Source organism: Gorilla gorilla, chromosome 3 (genome assembly GCF_029281585.2).
Source record: "Gorilla gorilla gorilla isolate KB3781 chromosome 3, NHGRI_mGorGor1-v2.1_pri, whole genome shotgun sequence".
NCBI classification, from domain to species: Eukaryota; Metazoa; Chordata; class Mammalia; order Primates; family Hominidae; genus Gorilla; species Gorilla gorilla.
Genome location: NC_073227.2, coordinates 191,226,510 through 191,245,559, shown reverse-complemented (window position 1 = coordinate 191,245,559; position 19,050 = coordinate 191,226,510). Strand labels below are relative to the sequence as shown.

The following is a 19,050-nucleotide window of genomic DNA, read 5'->3' as shown; positions in this document are numbered from 1 at the left end:
GAGGGATTTTCTGGGCTTTCTAGAAAACAGAGCCTTAGTCAAAAGTGTACGTGCTCCCATTTTATTGAGGAGTATGACTCCAGAGACACAGGAGTGAGTCGAAAAGGAATCCCAAATTAGGTATGGAAAGAAGAGGAGAAAACACAGGGGAAGTGGAACAGAACTGGCCTTTATTTGACAGCAATTGCAACTGATGCCTTGATCTCCCAGGATGTTTTCTAAGAGGCCATCTAAGTACCTCATTTCACATGTATCTGTTCATCGGTGATTGGAAAAGGAAATAATTTATCCTCAGCTTCTTCCTCTTCTCCATCTTCCATTGGTCAAAATCCACCATGAGCTATTAACTCCTCCTTTTTCCAAGGTGAGTCAGCAATTTCTCCAAGCAACAACTGGAAAGGCCAAAGCCTTACAGGACCAATCTGGCTGGGGCATAGCTACAGCATCTTTCTCACCAGGCAGCATAGCACAGAAGGCTTCCCATCTGTAGCAGCAGCTAGGAACAGTACCACCATTCCTAAGACACCTCAGCTAGGAAGCCAGGCTAGAACACGAGTCTGAAATGGTCCAGGAACTGGATCCCAGACAAATTCACGTGTCTATCAACTGTAGAATAAATATATTGTGATATTTTCCTCTAATGAACTAGTATAAAGTGAAGAAAATTACTCCTATAGTTCTTCTCAATGCAGATATAGCTCATAAATATGATGTGGAATAAAAGAAGCCTGACACAAAATAATGTCTTTTGCATAATCCCTTAGAGAAAGCTCAAAAAAAGACAGACAAAAATCAAGTATAATTTTTAGGAATCCATGGTGAAATGGAAAAGCTATAAGAGAAAGAAAGTAATGATGATAAAAAGCTAGAAAGTGGCTCACTTGGAGAGAAGGAAAATGATAGTAATTGGAAGAGGGTCCCAGGGGCACTTCTGGGTCTGGCCATGTTCTATTTCTGTGGTGTCCTTCAAGCAAAGTGAAGAAGGTGAAGTAGAGGAATCAACTGTATCAGATGTTGTGGAAAGATGAAATAAGATATGGCCTAAAAAATAAATGTTAGATTTGACACCAGAAAGGTCAATGGTTATCTTGGATTGACTGGAGTGAAGTCACAAGAGAAAATGAGGAAGAACTAGGAAACAGCTAGTACAGAAATTTCTCTTAAGAAGTTTAGTTGTGGAGGAAAGGATAACAATGGGGCTGTACCTGGAGAGGAGAAGTGGGTGCCTGGGGAGTTGTTTGTTTATTATAAAGTGTGAGGTGAGAAATGTAAGTCTGCTTGTATGTACTTGTGGGAATGATCTAATAGAAACTGCCTGCTAGACAGATGAGAAAGATGCTGTAGCTATCCTTGGCCAGACTGGTCCTGTAAGGCTTTGGCCTTTCCAGTTGTTGCTTAGAAACTGATGAAACAGAAGGCAAGGGCAGATTGCTAAGGCAATGTCTTTGAATAAGCTAGAGATGACATGATCTTGTGCACATGGAAAGGGATAGGAGGGACATGGTCACTTCATACAAAGTTCAGAAGAGAAGGTGATCTGTAAGTGCCCCAGCGCAGATGGGTAGGGATCTGTGGTCATAGAATGTTGCAGAAATTCTCTCCTGATTTTAAAAATAAAAACTGAAAATGAGAAAGGGAAAGAACATGTTAGAGTTTTGAAAATAGAAAATGCATGAGGCCGGGCATGGTGGCTCACGCCTGTAATCCCAGCACTTTGGGAGGCCGAGTCGGGCAAATCACTTGAGGTCAGGAGTTCGAGACCAGCCTGGGCAACATAGTGAAACTCCGTCTCTACTAAAAAATACAGAAATTAGCCGGGCATGGTGATACATGCCTGTAATCCCAGCTACTTGGGAGGCTGAGGCATGAGAATCGCTTAAACCTGGGAGGCGGAAGTTGCAGTGAGCTGAGATCATGCCACTGCTCTCCAGCCTGGGTGACAGAGCAAGGCTCTGTCTCAAAACCAAACAAAAAAAAAAAAAAAAGAAAGAAAAGAAAAAAAAGAAAAGGCATGAAACAGTTATCTAGGACAGAGCAGAAGAATTAAAGTACTAGGGAAAAATAGTATAATTGCCAACTGCACTAAGGGCCCACTTGAGATTAGTGGTCATGACTTTATTTTTCCTTTTTCTTTTTTTTATTTTTATGATTTTTTTTTAGAGATGGGATCTCACTATGTTGCCCAGGCTGGTCTCAAACTCCTGGGCTCAAGAGATCCTCTTGCCTTGGCCTCCCAAAATGTTGGGATTACAGGCATGAGCCACTGTGCCTGGCCATGAGCATGACTTTAAACACAGCGTGACTGTGTGTTTCTCCCACAACGAGCAGATACTAGCACAAGTGGACAGAAAGTAAAGAAAGGGTAGCTGTCCTCTTGAAAAGTAGAAAGCTGTTCAGCATGAGAGACTCCTTTCTAGGACATTTCTAATTTAGGGATAAAATTTGGCTTAAGAAAGATTAAAAACAAGACAGGAAACTATTACCTAAGCTAATAAAAATCAGATCAATAAAAATCTACACCTTGAAGCTGATAATTTTATAAGTAATGTAATTTAATAATATTCAAATATTATTGTACTATAGTTCCCAGTAGAACTAAAAGCATCTAGGGAAAAATTCTGGGATCTAAGATTATAGACTACCAGTTCTTTTATTGATTTAATTGATGATTTACTTCATTTAAGGAAATAATGGGTTTTTTTCCCATAAGTAAAATAGAAGACTAGTAAATTTGCTCTTATTTAGGTGAATAGGTAAACAAGTAAAGAATAGTTAGCATTTTGCTATTGTCTGGGGTATTATTACAATGGCTGTATTTAACAAAAGAATACATATGATTAACAACAGTAGCACATGTTTGATGATAGTAAATATTTTAATAAATTTCAGTAATTGCCATAGTTATTAAAGGCAGTCAAATTTTTTTTTTGTCACCTGTCACCCAGGCTGGAGTGCAGTGGCATGATCTTGGCTCACTGCAACCTCCACCCCCCGGGGTTCAAGCAATTCTTGTGCCTCAGCCTCCCAAGCAGCTGGGACTACAGGCACACACTACCACATCTGGATAATTTTTTGCATTTTTAGTAAGACGGGGTTTTGCCATGTCGCCCAGGCTGGTCTCGAACTCCTGGCCTCAAGTGATGCACCTGCCTCGGCCTCCCAAAGTGCTGGGATCATAGGGGTGAGCCACCATGCCTAGCCAAATTTAGTCAATTTTTTAAATACTGGAAGTCTTACTTTTTCTTCATAGAAAATGATTTCCAGTTTTCTAAACTAGAAATAGTAGTATCTTACCTTACATAACATGTTTTCCAAAATCTTGGTGTAGTTGCTCTCCTGCTTGTATGTAAAAAGTGCCACATTCAACATGAGAGAATAGTCCGTGCTCCTGAAAAGAACATACAATTTGGATCAAATTTTCTAGTTTTAATTTTCTTAAAAACTACCAGATATGTTTAATTTCCTTGAAAATGTTTATATGTTAAGCAAAATGAAGACTTTTTTGTATTTACAATATGTTACTTTTACTAAGATTTTTTTTTTTGGTCCAGAAACATTGAGATAATGAATATTTTCTTTCAAACTTCTCATATAATAATTATATTGTATTTTATATTTCTTCCTCAATAGAAATATAAAACACTTCATTTCAGCAATCATTTTACTAATCCTGATTTAGGTATTGAGAGTCTGTTTTTTAAGAGCCCACTTAGAAATTTAAGATTCTCAAACTGCATTGCATTTATTAAAGTTTATAGCACCCAGCTTCAAACATTTTGCTATATTATTATAGTAATATTAAAACTGTTTTGGGTGTGCACACGGACATGTGTCGGGGGGGGTTCTTCAAAGAAGGATAAAACACACTTACAGGCTGAAATATCTTATAGATAATTGTGTACTTTCCCATCAGGGAACAGATAAAACTAGCATAACTATATGTATTTGCTGTAAGAGTTGCAGGGATGGTTCATTTCACTGAGGAGGAATATTTTTATCAAAAGTCACATTCCAAAAGGGTGTTTATGTAAAATATAGGAAAAATTTAAAATACATTAATTCATTCAAAAAGCACTGAAATTCCCATTTTAAGACTTGTTTGATAAAAATGCTGAGAAAAGAAAGATAATTGGAATCTAGAGCACAATTACATTTTTAAGTTAAAATACAATAGATTTATGTTCCCAGTAAATAATGGCAAGAGAGTTAAAAATGAACTCTCCTTGAACGAATACACTTGGTTTTATGTAACTCCCTATTTTGAATTCATTTTTTTGCCTTGTACTATAAAGCTTAATATGAAGTCATAGCTCAGTCTTTCGGGTTAAGATTTTTTTTTTAAATAAAGAAAAAGTAAATGGCCTCAAATTTACCAGCAGCAAGCAAACAAGGGAAGGGAAGTAGCTTCATGCTGTAAATGTCAAGCAATGGAAACAGAACATAAGCCAGAAATTCAGATTTGTTCGTATTTTAAAATATATGTATAAACTTTGCATTACATTTGGCATGTTTGGGGTGGTGCTACATAATCAAATACATCAAAATGTTATAGCAAGTGCTGTGAATATTCACAATAGGTATGATAAATAAATACCATGGAATCCAACAAGACACCCAACAGATTCTCATTCTCCAAAAACCTTACTAAAGAAAAAGACTAGGTTGAAGAAATTCTAAGAATGCTGCTAATGTCCTCCAACTTAGAGAGAGGGTGACTGAGAGCTGAGTAGAAAGACACAGGAAGATATTCGATACTAGAGGTCCCGGAGGATCTGGAGGATCCTGGAGGATCGCACCCCTGGAGGATCTCAGAAAGACAAAAACAGATACTGGAACTTACCATCTTCAGATGGAGAAAATAGATAATATCAATGGAAATAGGTAGGCCCTAGTAGGAGACATTTGTAGGATTTCAGTGAGAAAGCCAAACCCAAATTGTCCAGAACAAGGGTTATAATTCTTTAATCCTTGAACCCTCAGGCTTCAGAAAAGCAGATAGAACAGACAACCAAGCCATCAAAATGTAGCACCTAAATTAACAATCAAACAACTCTCCAAAACAAAGGAACTATAGCAAAGAGAATTTACCCACACTATGTCATAACAGAAACTTCCAGACAAAGCACTCTGTTAACCAATAACCGAATGAAAATGCATGCCATGGAAACAATGGCAACAGACTACAGTTGAAAAAAAAATTAGCTAGTGAATAACATATGAAGAATCCATCATCAAGAAGACATAACCCAAAATAAGTTCTTATTTCCCACAAGTACTTCACAGTATAAAATAATTTAGAAGAAAATGAATTCAATAAAAGAACTCAAAGACAAGATGATAAAACAAATTAGGGAAACTGAAGTGCTAAAGGGGAAAAAATGAGAAACAAAAAATTCTATTATTATAGACCTAATACATAAATTAGAAACAGAAGAAAACAAGTTAAAAATTGAAATTACAGCATGGAAAATGTCTTAAAACATGTATAAATGCAGAGAGAAAAAGACAAAAAGCTTAAAGCAAATGAAAAGAAATTGGTGAATATAAATAGCAGATAAATGACATCTATCAATCATTGAAAAATAGGAAAGAAAAGGTATATGGAGAAAGAATACAAAAGTATTTCTTTAAATTTTAAATAAAACTAAATAAAAATTTTAAAATATATCTTCTAATATGAAAGCTGTTGCAGAATAAGCAAGCCAGGTATATTCTCATGAAGTTACTAAATTTTAAAGATGAAGTTAGAATTGTTGAAGCATCCAGGCAGAAAAAGCAAATCAACATTAAAAGAGAAAGAAAAAAACATTTGGCTTCAGACTTGGCTTTTTGAACAGTAACATTCAAAATCAGAAAGCAATGGAAAATATCCACAAAAATCTCAGCGGGAAAAAAGCATGGCTTTATATTGTAATAATGATCCAATGATTACTCTAATAGAAAAGCAATGGGCAAGTACAGATGCGGTGGCTCACACCTGTAATCCCAGCACTTTGGGAGGCCAAGACGGGCAGATCACTTGAGGTCAGGAGCTCGAGACAAGCCTGGCCAATGTGGTGAAACCCCGTCTCTACTAAAAATACAAAAATTAACTGGGCATGGTGGTACATGCCTGTAATGCCAGCTACTTGGGAGGCTGAGGCAGGACAATCGCTTGAACCAGGGAGGTGGAGGTTGCAGTGAATGGATATCATGCTGCTACACTCCAACCTGGGCAACAGAGCTAGACTCTGTCTCAAGAAAAGAAAAAGAGAAAAGAAAAGTAATGAGCAGACATTTCCAAGCATGTAAAACCACTGGGTCTTCTTGAACAAACAATTGAAAAATTGATGAACAAGAGAAAATCCAAGTACACAATTTGAAAATGAAGAAGCTTCCTTAAAAAGATTAAGAATTAACATTAACTATAAAACATAGAAATTAAGTAGAATGCTTGGAACATGACATATCTAAAATACAGTTTAAATGTTCTAAAAATTTCTAATATAGTAAAAATAACCTAAATCAAAATCTGGAGGCTCAAGAAAGAGAGACGGGACAAAGGATCACTTTGTTAATCCTTTAGCTTTCATAATATATCAGTCTATATTATCAATTTAACTATGTTGTATAATTGAAAAAAGATTCATACTTCATGAATTTTCTAATCTTTTTATTAACTTAGAATAGTGTTAGAGACTAATACTTCTGGTGAAGAAATCTTTATATCTTTATCCTTCATCTGAAATCTATTAATTCCAGAAATTTCACTTTAACTCTTTTTATTTAATGTACAATTGAACAGATTTTACTTTAAAAGAACATGATTCCAATGTTATTAAGTATTTCTGTCTCATGCATGAAATACATATATATACATTCAGGAGACAAATGGAGAGAGAAAGATTCATTTTTCTGCCTGTATATATATTTAGTAAGATTTCTGAAATGACTTCTAATGTTAAAATTTCAATTAGTTTCAGTTTTGGGGATTTCTTTCTACTTTCTACTTTGAACCTGTCTGCTTTGCTTAAATGTTTTATAATGACCTTACATTCATTTTATATGAATAAGAGTACCTGCTTTACATTTTTAAAATTAAAATGAACTAAGTTGGTCCTCAGTCAATATTCTGACCAATACATGAAGAAAAATATTACTAATCATCTAGAAGGGTTCTTCTACATCCAATAGTTAATAATAAATTTGGGCTGAGTTTTTCTTAAATCATTGTCATGCTTCTTGTAAGTAATGTTATGTACTGGTTACTTTGACGACCAAGAATAAGGCACATGGTTCTTTGTATTGGAATCAGATTTTTCTCTGCAAAAATCCAGTGAGAATTCTCTTATCAATATAAGGAAATTGAACACATTGTTAGCATTTGGACCAACAGGCTACCATTCATTGAGCATCAATTTTGGGTTTGCCTGCATAACATGTCAGTGAGCTTGATGTTTTAGATCTTCATTATTGATTATTTCCAAACTACTGAAAATGTAATATTATCATTCTCAAATTTTAAAATGAGTAAAAATCAGACTTAGAAAAGTCTAAGGTAACACAGATAATAAATGGTGAAACCAAGATTCAAAACCAAGATCTATCTGCCATAATAATGATCTTCAGCTAGAATTTTGCAAACTTCATGCCTGTATGGCTCTGTAGTATAACCAGTTTGCCAAGTACAACCTCTGTTCTTTGGACATTAGTAGACTTGCAACACTATTTCTTGTTGCTGCCGGTGACGCCCATTGTCAGAATAGATCTACTGTAGTCTCCAATTCTTCCAGCTACTAAACCCTTATTCAAATCATTGTGTAGTGAATTGATTACCAAAGCATAAGTCATGTACCCACATCCTATTCATAAGGAAATGTATTGCTAGCATTTTCAGCTTCTTTATTAGATGTGAAATCTAAAAATTGCCTAATACATTCTTCTTTAGCTTCCCTTACTTACATTTTTTAATAGTATGTTTCCAAAGTGGTGCTACAGAGCAATTGGAAAAGGATGATTCTTTCAATAAATCATTCTAGGTTATATCTAGATACAGATATGTGAAAAAACAAACTTAATCTCTACCTCATGACACACACACACACAAACAAATGATTCCAGGTGATTGTAAGTTGAAATTTGAGAACTAAAACAATAAATTTCTAGAAGAGAGAAGAATATTTTTATGTTCCTGGAATAGGCAGATATTATTTAATTGAGACCCCAAAATTACTAGTCACAGAGCAAAGGACCAATAAAATACACTACTTTAAAATTTAGAATTTTGTTCATGAAAAGACATTATTAAGCCACAGAATATAAAAAGTATAAGAAGTATAGTAAGCCACATTATATACTTTGCATATGAACCCGTTGTTCCACAAATGTGTTCAACAAGGGATTCATATGCAAAATATATAATGAATTCCTAACAATCAAAAAGTAAAAGACAAACATGCTAATAGAAAATAGACAAAGGATTTCACACCAGTCAGAATGGCTATTATTAAAAAGTCAAAAATATCACAGATGCTGGCAACATTGCAGAGAAAAGGGAACACTTATATACTGTTGGTGGGACAGTAAATTAGTTCAACCATTGTGGAAATCAGTGTGGCAATTCCTCGAAAACCTAAAAATAGAACTACAATTCAACCCAGTAATCCCATTACTGAGTATATACCCAAAGGAATATAAATTGTTCTACCATAAAGACACATGCACACATATGTTCATTGCAGCACTATTCACAATAGCAAAGACATATAATCAACCTAAATGCTCATCAATGGCCGATGAGATTTAAAAACTGTGGTATATATACACCATGGAATACTATGCAGCCATAAAAAAGAACGAGATCATGTCTTTTGCAGGAACATGGATGAAGCCGGAGGCCATTAATTTTAGCAAACTAACATAGGAACAGAAAACCAAATACTGCATGTCCTCACTTATAAGTGGGAGCTAAATGATGAGAACACATGGACACATAGAGGAGAACAACACATACTGGGGCCTACCTAAGGTGGAGGGTGGGAGGAGGGAGAGGATCCAAAAAAAATAACTATTGGGTACTAGGGTTAGAACCTGGGTGATGAAATAATCTGTACAACAAACCTCCATTACACAAGTTTACCTATGTAACAAACCTGCATATGTACCCCTGAACCCAAAATAAAAGTTTAAAAAACAAAGAAAATAAATAAATAAAATGAGCCAAAGACCTAAATAGTCATTTCACTAAAACACATATCCAAATAACCCATAAACAAAAAACACTCAGTCACATTAGCATGAAGGAAATGCAAATTTTTTAAAAAAATGGTAACATACCGCTACACACCCAGCAGACTGGCTAAAAATAAAAAGACGAATAATATCAAGTGTTGATGTGAATGTCAAGCAACCAGAACTCTCACCCATTGCTGATGACAATATAAATTTATAAAATCTTTTTGGAAATCTAGTCAGAAGTATCTAGTGCTAGCTAAGCTGAACATATGCATATTCCATTACCCAGCAATTCTAATCTAACACATACCCAACAGAAATATGTGTGTGTGTGTGTGTGTGTGTGTGTGTGTGCGTGCGCACAGGCTCATCAAAAGAAAGATATAGAATTGTGAACAGGAGGACCGTTTTATAATAAACAAACCTGAAAACAACCCAAACTTCATCCACAGGAGAAAAGAGAAACAAGCTGTGATATATTCATCTGACAGGAGACTATTCAGCAAATCTATCACTATACCACAACCAGCACAAATGAGTCCCCCAAGCATAATGTTAAGCAAGGAAACCAGACACAGAAAAGTGTATGTAATATGATGCCATTCACATACAGTTCCAAACAGGCAAAACGAATCAATGGTGTCAGAAGACAGAATAGGGAGCGTTTGGAGGGGAAGTCAGTTTGTATCTTTTAGGGCAACAGTCCAGCTTCTTTTTAAAAATTTTTTTAACTTTTAATTTTTGTGGGTACATAGTAGGTGTACATATTTATGGATTATATGAGATATTTTGATAGAGGCATGCAATGCATAATAATCACATCATGTTAAATGGGGGATCCATCCCCTCAACTATTGATCCTTTGTGTTCCGAACAATCCAATTATACTCTTTTAGTTATTTTCAAATGTACAGTTAAATTATTTTTGACTATAGTCATCCTGTCACGCTAGCAAACACTAGGTCTTAAGGGTTTCTCTCCTAACTTGTAGGCCTTAATGGGCCTTTACAGACACCTTAATAGGCCTTACCATCACCTTTGAATCCCACGAGCATTATCCTCTTGCCCTACTTCTTTGATGTAAAGTGAGTTCTTTGGTCAGAAACATGTTGTTTGAAATAACTTAATCCAAAGTCCATGTCAGTTATGATTCTTTCAGCTGCAATTAACAGACAACCCAAAAAGAATGTGGCATTAACAGAAAGGACACTTATTATCTCATTTAACAAAAAGTTAGGCGCTAAGGTTGTCACAGGATTGGTTAATTCAACAGCTCACGAAACTCTTAAGTTGTTTTTTTAGTTGCCTTCATGGTCAAAAACCACAGTCACATTCAGAAAAGGAAAGTTCTTTATCCTTAAGAATAAGGAAAATTCACCTCTCCAGAGACTTCCTCCCTCATTTTGCTAGCTAGAATTTGGTCTCCTGTCTATTTATAATAAAATGTAATATAATGTTAAGAGCAAAGAACATGAGCTAGCTTGCCTAGGTCCCACTTCTATCACTTCCTGAATATGTGGAGGTTTCTTATTCTCCCTGGGAATCAGTTTTCTCATCTGTAAAATGTGTATAATAATGGTTTCTGGATCATAGAATTAACTGAATTAAAACATGGAATGCACTTAGACTCATGCCAGGCATCTAAGAATCACAGAGGAAATGTTCACCAATATTTTTATCATCATTACCATCATCATTTTTATTATTATTCCCAAATCATTCTTTGGCAAGGAAAATAGAATCACCATGTTAGTTAAAGAACCCTATCCTAGGAGTGTGGGACATCCAGTCTCTTCTAAGAACATGGCAGCTGATACCTTCACAAATCTTGGTGCCAATCATAAAATAGGTCACATATGGTACAGCCCTATTATCATTTGCATGGTCAAAACTTCAAAAGCAATCATACTACACTACCTGTATCCATTATTCAGTTAAATGTCTAATGTAAATAAGTTAATTGTTCTTCAACGTTAGAAAAGAGAGGTTAATATTAATAAAGCCTTAGGACAAAATGTCTGACAAACACACACACAGCATATAACATAATATCATACACTTGAGGAATGTGAAGTCAATAATCAGACTACTGACCAGGCAAAAAACTCTGACCTCATTTTCCACCCCCATCATTGACAGAATTTTTTGTTTTGAGTAGCATCGTCCCCGCATTTCAAGTCTCTAATAAAATAGTTTCTAGCACACTACGAACCTATGTATCTCTTGCCCAAAAATTTATCTCCAGTTTCATTGGACCATCTGTTAAAGAAGTACAGTATTTGTTGTCTCATTGTCTTCCCTTACCTGATAGTCATCAGTAAGAAAATAATAGTTTTCTTTCCCAAAACAGTGGTTTCAAGAGAGAGAATTATTGATAGGACAAATATCTGTACTGCCTGAGGTCATGTTTATGCAGTGCGTAACAATAGGCTGATAAATGATCTAGTGTTTTGGGTCACTTTCAAGATTCAGTTGGATCATAGTGAAATTGAAGTAAGGATTGTGCAGGTTTCACACACAACAAAAGTCAATGAAAAATTCAATTCATTGATAATGCAGAGAAATAGATGTAAGTCCATATGGGTCTGTTTCTGTGTTCTCTTCCTTACTTCTGTAGAGAGGATGTGCTGTATCTCCTAATGACTTAGTTGAGGCAAAATGTCAATAAAAATAATCATATGTATCAATAACAATGCACTAAGATTATGCTCTTGCTATGTGTCAATCCCTGTTTTAATTGCTTTATATCATGTCACTTCAATCCAGTCAGCAAATTGTGAAGTAGATATTCCTATCAGCCCATTTTACAGATATATCAGAGCAAAATACAGTTCTTTGCACACAATCACTCAGCAAGTTAGGGACAGTACTAAAGTTTAGAGCCCAGGACTTTCCTCCACTCTCAACCATGTCCCCAAAAATGAGAAAGGCTATAGTGGTGTAAGTTGGATTTGTTTACTGTACTGTCCAGTCCCAACCTCATGCTGAAGACATATGGTTTTGAGGCTTTAATATTATTATATTGACGGTGACTCTTTACTAAGATCGATTTTATGTACCACTGATCCACAACATTTCTAGACTAAAAGTTGTAATGTTATTAATGAAAGTATCATTTTCAAACAACTGTCCATTTTCTTGAGTTTGCATAATAGACTTAGACCAAACTATTTATATGATAACAGCTATTAGAAAGTCCTTGTTCAAAATGATGTTGTCCATATATTTGATTAAGATGAAATGTTTTCTACACGGCATTTTCAACTCAGACGGAATATCCTATCCCTGAAAATCAAATCTGAGATTACCTTTGACATCACACTTCTAACAATGACCTCAAATTTTATGCTTTAGAAATATTTTTCCATTATTTGTGTCAAAACATGTAATAATGATTAGAGAACATTTACCAGTTAGGTGCCAACAAATACCTGTTGAGAGACTACTTTTGGCTAAACACCATACTAGGCACTGGGGAAAGAATAAGTAAAAAAGAAAAGTCCTTGTCCTCATGGAGCTTGTATTCTGATAGGAAATACAGACTAATAAAAGAAGTAAACAAATAAATGAATCAATTAGATATTATAAGTGCTGCCATGATCGTGATTGGGGTCAATAGGGAGATGAGAAAAATAGGTTTCATGGTCAGAAAACACCATTCTGACAAAAATAATATTAGATGAGAAGACATTGGCCATGTTCAAAGCAAGAGAGAGTCCTAAGGAGAAGAAAGAGTGTGTACCAAGATCCCAGGCAGAAGAGAGGGGCTTATTTTTAAAGATGACCAGTGTGTTTGGAATGTGGCAGGAGAGCACAGGATGAGCATAATTGAGCTAATGATAGCAATAGATATCATTACTCTAATTTGACTTGTCTTTACTCTTCTCATTATTATATTTATCCATATTCTGCTGTCCTGAACTGCTGATATGAGTCAGTCACTACGCTCCAGTTCTCCGTCCAGGGGCTAAGCTATAAATGCCATTCCGCATGAGACATACATTGCAGATTCACTATACACAAAGCAATGTTTCAGCCACTCAAGACACAAAGGTTAGCATGATTTTGCACCAGCCCTTGTAGAGGTCAAGTGGCATATGCAGACTAAAAAAGCCAATAAACACAGACTTAGGTGATGAGCATTTATGGCACACATGATCACTCAGAGAAAGGCCATAAAAGCATGGAACACTAACTCAGGAGGCTCATCTTCCTTTCTGAACTGTGCATCTGGGGCATCATCCTCCATGTCTTTCCCTTTAATATCCCTCTGACCTAACTTAGGAGCACTGGTTGGATCTGCCTACAACTTCCAACTCATTTTCCAAAGAGAAATCTGTCAGTATGCACACTGCTTGCTTTTAGTGTGATCTCTGATAGGGCTGAAAATCTTTCTAAACAAATCTTGGCATCTCATACTCTCACAGTTTCAGCAAGTTAATCATTCTTCCATAAGATGCCATTTCCTGGCATTCAGTGAGCTGACATTGCTTCATGTTAATTTATTCAAGGCTGAACAGTTACATTGATTAGACAACTCAACAGCACCAGGTCGTGATGCTTGCGGAGTTGCTCTCTTTGAATTTCAATGCAGTTAAATGACAGAGAAGTGAGGTTGGTATGCCTCTGCCCTCACCTTTGTGAAAGTTCAATAGACTTTTTTAAGGTTCTTGTTAGGAATGGATGTTGTTTCTATATAATACTCTGAAGCGGATCCTCTTAATAAATTTCAGTAGTACCAAAGCTTAGGTGGAACAAGCTGATCATGCAGAGCAATGTAGACCTTTTCAGGGTAAGAGTTCTGTATATCATGAAGAGTATTCCATTGAAAGTAGCATTTTCAAGAATGCTGGTGGTGTGATGCACACCTAGGAACTGACACAGGAAAAGTGCTACAGTGAATGACTGGTATTTCTGCATGAGCTGCAAACAGAGTGATAGAATGCATTGAAGCAAACTATAGAACAGGGCATAGTACAGGGGAGCTGAAGAAGATGACAAGGTTATTGATTAGCAAACAGCCCACCTTGCCACACTGTTTAAGCACAGTGACCACCTTTCTAACTCTTCATTATTTACACCTCAGATTATACCTCAAGATAAGTTTTGTTTGCTGCTTATGTACACCTTTGAAGACCACTAAGAACTTCAAAATACCACTCCAGAGAAATTCACTAGGACTTCTGACTCAGAGGGATTTTCATAGAACAGAAAAGATGTCCGAGAAGATGCCTAAAGAAGAAATGATTAGGACTCTAATATCTAATGTTCTATTTCCAATAGTTGCTTGCAGTAATTTTTGCTGTTATTCCTTTCCATTACCTCAAACCTTCTTTAAAAATCTTCTATTATCATCAGTTTCGGTTAGTGATGCACTAGAGAAATAAAGGAAGTAAGAAATTGGTCTTTATTGCATAGTAAAGGGATAACAGACTTTCTAATCACCAGATATCATGAGAATTCTGTCACAAGATAGCACTAGGTGCTAAACCATCAGAAACCACCCCCATGATCCAATTACCTCCCACCAGGTTTCACTTTCAATACTGGGGATTACAATTCAACATGCGATTTGGGTGGGGACACAAATCCAAGCCATATCATTCTACCCCCATATTGTCCCAAATCTCACGTCCTTCTCATATTTCAAAACACATTCATGCCTTCCCAATAATTCCCCAAAGTCTTAACTCATTCCAGCATGAACTCAGAAGTCCAAGTCCAAAGTCTCATCTGAGACAAGGCAAGTCACTTTCGCCTATGAGCCTCTAAAATCAAAAACAAGTTCATTACTTCCAAGATACAATGGGGGTACAGGCACTAGGTAAATGGTTCCATTCCAAAAGGGGGAAATTGGCCAAGATGAAGGGGTTACAGGCCCCATGAAAGTCCAAAACCCGGCAGGGCAACCATTAAATCTCAAAGCTCCAAAATAATCTCCAAAGCCCACTCATGGGCTGGCATTGAGTGCCTGTGGCTTTTCCAGGCTCACAGTGCAAGCTGTCTGTGGATCTACCATTCTGAGGTCTGGAGGACAATGGTCTTCTTCTCACAGCTCTACTAGGCAGTGCCCCAGTAGAATCTCTGTGTGGGAGTCCAACCCCACATTTTCCCTTTGCTCTGGCCTAGTAGAGGTTCTCCATAAGGGTTCTTCCCCACTGCAGCAGACTTCTAACTAGACATCCAGGCATTTCCATATATCCTCTGAAATCTAGGTGGATGCTCCCAAACCTTAACTCTTTCCCTCTGTGCATGTGCAGGCTTAACACCATGTGGAAGCCACTAAGGCTTAAGCCTTGCACCCTCTGAAGCAATGGCCAGAGCTGTACCTTGACCCCTTTTAGCCACGGCTGGAGTGGGAGCAGCTGGGAAGCAGGATACCATGTCCCAAGGCTGCACACAGCAGCAGGGCCCTGGGCCTGGCCCATGAAACCATTTTTCCCTCATAGGTTTCCAGGCTTGTGATGAGAGGGGCTACCATGAAGGTCTCTAAAATGTCTTGGAGACATATTCCCCATTGTCTTGGCTATTAAACTTCAGCTCCTCTGTTTATGCAAATTTCTGCAGCTTTCTTAAATTTCTCCCCAGAAAATGGGTTTTTCTTTCCTACAATATGGCCAGGCTGCAAATTTTCCAAATTTATATGCTCTGCTTTCCTTTTAAATATAAGTTCCAGTTTCACATAATCTCTTTGCTCACGAATATAATCATATGATGTTAGAAGCAGCCAGGACACTTCTTGAGCACTTTGCTGCTTAGAAATCTCTTCTTCCAGATACCCTAAATCATCTCTCTCAAGTTCAAAGTTCCACAGATCTTAGAGCAGGAGGACAATTCTGCCAGTCTCTTTGCTAAAACATGGCAAGAGTGACCTTTACTCCAGTTCCCAATAAGTTCCTCATCTCCATCTGAGACCACCTCAGCCCAGACTTCATTGTCCATATCACTATCAGCATTTTGGTCACAATCATTTAGCAAGTCTCTATGAAGTTCCAAACTTTTCCACATCTTCCTTTCTTCTTCTGAGCCCTCCAAACTGTTCCAACCTCTGTCCATTACCCAGTTTCAAAGTTGCTTCCACATTTTCAGGTATTTTATAACAATGCCTCACTTCTCTGGTTCCACTTTTCTGTATTAGCTCATTCTTGCAATGCTATAAAGAACTACTTGAGGCTGGGTAATTTGTAAAGAAGAGACATTTAATTGGCTAATGGTTCTGCAGGTTGTACAGGAAGCATGACTGGGAAGGCCTCAGGAAACTTACAATTATGGTGGAAGTGCAGAGGAAGAAAATACATCTTCAGATGGCCAGCAGGAGAGAGAGAGACAGAGAGAGAGAGCACGCACTTGCAAAGAGGAGGTGCTACACACTTTCAAGCAACCAGATCTTGTGAGAACTCCATCACAAGATAGCACTAGGGCAATGGTGCTAAACCATTAGAAACCACCCCCATAATCTAATTACCTCCCACTAGGCTCCACTTCCAACACTGGGGATTACAATTCGACATGAGATTTGGGTGGGAGCACAAATCAAAACCATATCAAACAGTTTGCAGATAGGAAACTCAGAGAATTCATTAGAAGCGGAGATCAGCAAACAATGCCACGAAAATGGAAACTCCCAGCAATACTGGGAGATAATAAGAATCACCAAATTTTCTACAATGCAAAGGGTAGAGGCTTAACCATTCCACTAGATACTAAAGGAAAGAGGACTCAAGAAAGTTGAATGATGTGGGGTCACTCAGGTTACAGATGACTGGTTTATCTAAATGCATTGGGTGCAAATTTCAGTCCATATATTAAAGCAATTATTTTCTTTTATAACAACTTAGTTTCTGTTGCAAACGTTGACTTTGTGGTGGAAAGTCAATATAACTGCTTTCCAGGATGCATATGAGTTTCCAGTGAATATGGAATACCTGTGAAACAGAGGAAAACCTCCTCCTGGTCTTGTTCATCCTGTTTCCATGTTGGCTGCCAAAGAGGAAGGCCTATTCTCTCCTGGTCTCTTTCATGGTTCAAGGAGGAAACTAAATCCTGTGCAGTGGCCCCTTCTATCTGGTTCATTAGAGTCGCTTAATTTAGTGCCTTCTGCAAATGTACCACCACTTCCTTCCCCACACTGGAATACAGAGGACCTCTGTAAGGCCAACATATGATGCAGTGCTAAGTGTTCCATGTCTCTGGGTAATTCTGGTGTGCAGAGGGCTTCTTTTCCCCAACCCTGCAGTGGGAGAAAAGGATGCAAACAGGAACCTCACTCTTATATCATCAACTTTCCCTTTGGGCCTGAGATTTTTACAACATAAAAGTCGATACCTTTGAAACCCAAAAGCTTTTCTTTGCTGTTCTGTAGAATCATAAACTCTTCTGAGGCAAGGATTGACAATTGGTTGAAAAGACAGAAGGACAGGAGGGAGAACCACAAGAAAAGTGGAAATATTCATATTTTTTAAAAGTCATGTCCCTTTACATAAGGAAATGTTTTTGTTTTTTGGTTTTGGTTTTGATTTTTTTTTTTTTTTTGGTAAAACGCAAAGGGTTTATAAGATCCAAAGAGAAACCAGAGTATGAGGAAATGTTATTGGCTATTCATTAAGCAATTAGTTTGTCCCACAATAAAGGCGCTATCCCATCATTCCTTGCAAGGCTCTTGCTTCTTCCTCATGACTGTAGAAAGCATGCTAACAGTTCACAGTCTGCTCATTTAATTGTTCCTGAGTCCCAACCCACTCCCTGAGTCTATAAAATCTACCTTCCTGGGACATTCAGCCTTTCAAGCTCTTAGCGAGTAATAAGTAAACATAGTGATTCCTGAAAAGTCTTAATTTAAAATGAAATTAGTTGGCTAGTTTTAGCATTCATTTATTTATCCAGATATTGATTACCTACTTTCTGCAATGTGCTAAGGAAACAACACGGAAACAAACAAACAAACAAAGCCCTGTATATACATTCCAGGGAAAGAAACAGAAAATACACAAATGAACAAGTTAACCTCCCTACCCAATCACCCTTAGCCTTCTAATCCACTAGGGGAATTTTCAATTAACACTAGAGTCCCCTATATATTAACTAAACTGATTTTAACTAATAAAAACAAGTTCATGTATGTTCCTGACAGCAACACGACAAGTATTTCCTCGCCTCTCTTAGCATCTTCACCTTCCGCAATCTATTTGCTTCTCACTTCACATAATGGCCTTGGGATGGCACTGCAGGCATTGCAGCATTCTCTAAAAGAGAGTATCTGTCCCAAAGTTATATGGCTAGCTGTCTTTTTAAGAAAGGCAGGTCTTTCAACTGACTCATAACTCTTTTAGGTAATAAAATTCCTGATAATAAAAATGCCTTTTTCCCATTTCTCAAAACTACATGTTAACAAAAGGTCACAAGCTGGCTCCAGTTCCCTGTGTACTTTGCAAGGTAATATAGTTCTGAAAAGAAAAGCTTAATGTAAAGGTCAAGATACAAAATCTATTTTTCCTGACTATAAAGTATTGAACACTTCCTGAGATTCATGAGCCAAGCTTTAGTAGCCTGAAAAGTACCAACATTCCTTTAAACTAATGAGAATTTTTAGGTATGAGAAAATATGCGAGAAAATAAAACGAACTACACAAAAGTGTACTAAAGGCTGTATCGATTCAAGTCTCTGAAATTGACTTATGTCCAACACCTCATTTCGTAAACACACTCATACATGAAACCAAATACACTTTACGTGGCTTTGTGTAACAAAGGTAATTTAAATAAAATTTTGTTAAGATTTTTCCAACAAAGGTGACTCTAAATTTGAATGAATTGAATTCTAGTATCAAAAATGAATTA

The 19,050-nt window shown here is 36.9% G+C and overlaps 1 long non-coding RNA gene across 1 annotated transcript in view; it reads right to left on the bottom strand.

The window, feature by feature from the left end:
• Window positions 1–859: 859 nt before the first annotated feature.
• LOC134758372 (uncharacterized) overlaps window positions 860–19,050 on the bottom strand; it is a 69,711-nt gene continuing 51,520 nt past the window's right edge. Inside the window, exons 3-4 of the long non-coding RNA XR_010133533.1 lie at window positions 3,295–3,388; window positions 860–1,620 (exon numbers count right to left, since the gene is read on the bottom strand). This is a non-coding gene — a long non-coding RNA (uncharacterized lncRNA). The remainder of the gene's footprint in view (window positions 1,621–3,294; window positions 3,389–19,050) is intronic.